This window comes from Anneissia japonica, unplaced genomic scaffold, assembly GCF_011630105.1.
Source record: "Anneissia japonica isolate Jap-2015-1 unplaced genomic scaffold, ASM1163010v1 scaffold522_len1101056_cov227, whole genome shotgun sequence".
Lineage (NCBI taxonomy): Eukaryota > Metazoa > Echinodermata > Crinoidea > Comatulida > Comatulidae > Anneissia > Anneissia japonica.
In genome coordinates, this window is record NW_022756123.1 from 545400 (window position 1) to 546142 (window position 743).

Here is a 743-nt window from a genome sequence, read left to right on the forward strand (position 1 = left end):
TTGTGGGTGGGGGCGGATTTTGTTACTCATTCTTTAGCATGCTTGGCTCTAGCTGAAATGGATATAGTCAAACACAGTGTTAAACTGCCTTTTACCACAATTGCTTTTTTTTGGGTGGGGGGATGTGTGGATTTTGTTACTCATTCTTTAATATGCTTGACTCTAGCCAAGATATAGTCAAACACAGTGCTAACCTGCTTTTAACCACCAATTTTTTTTTATTTGGGAGAGGGGAGGGAGATTTTCTTACTCATTATTTAACATGCTTGACTCTAGCCAAAATGGATATAGGCAAACAAAGTGCTAAACTGCTTTCTACCACAATTATTTATTTATTATATTTTTGGGAGAGGGGAGGGGGATTTTGTTACTCATTCTTTAACATGGTTGACTCTAGCCAAAATGGATATAGTCAAACACAGTGCTAAACTGCTTTCTACCACAATTATTTTTTTTTGAGAGGGGAGGGTTTTTTGGGAGAGGGGAGGGGGATTTTCTTACTCATTCTTTAACAAGGTTGACTCTTGCCAAAATGGATATAGTCAAACACAGTGCTAAACTGCTTTCTACCACAATTTAATTACTATTATTTTTTTTTGGGAGGGGGAGGGGGATTTTGTTACTCATTCTTTAACATGCCAATATGGATATAGTAGAACACAGTGCTAAACTGATTTTTACCACAATTTTTTTTTATTTGCGAGAGGGGAGGGGGATTTTGTTACTCATTCTTTAACATGCTA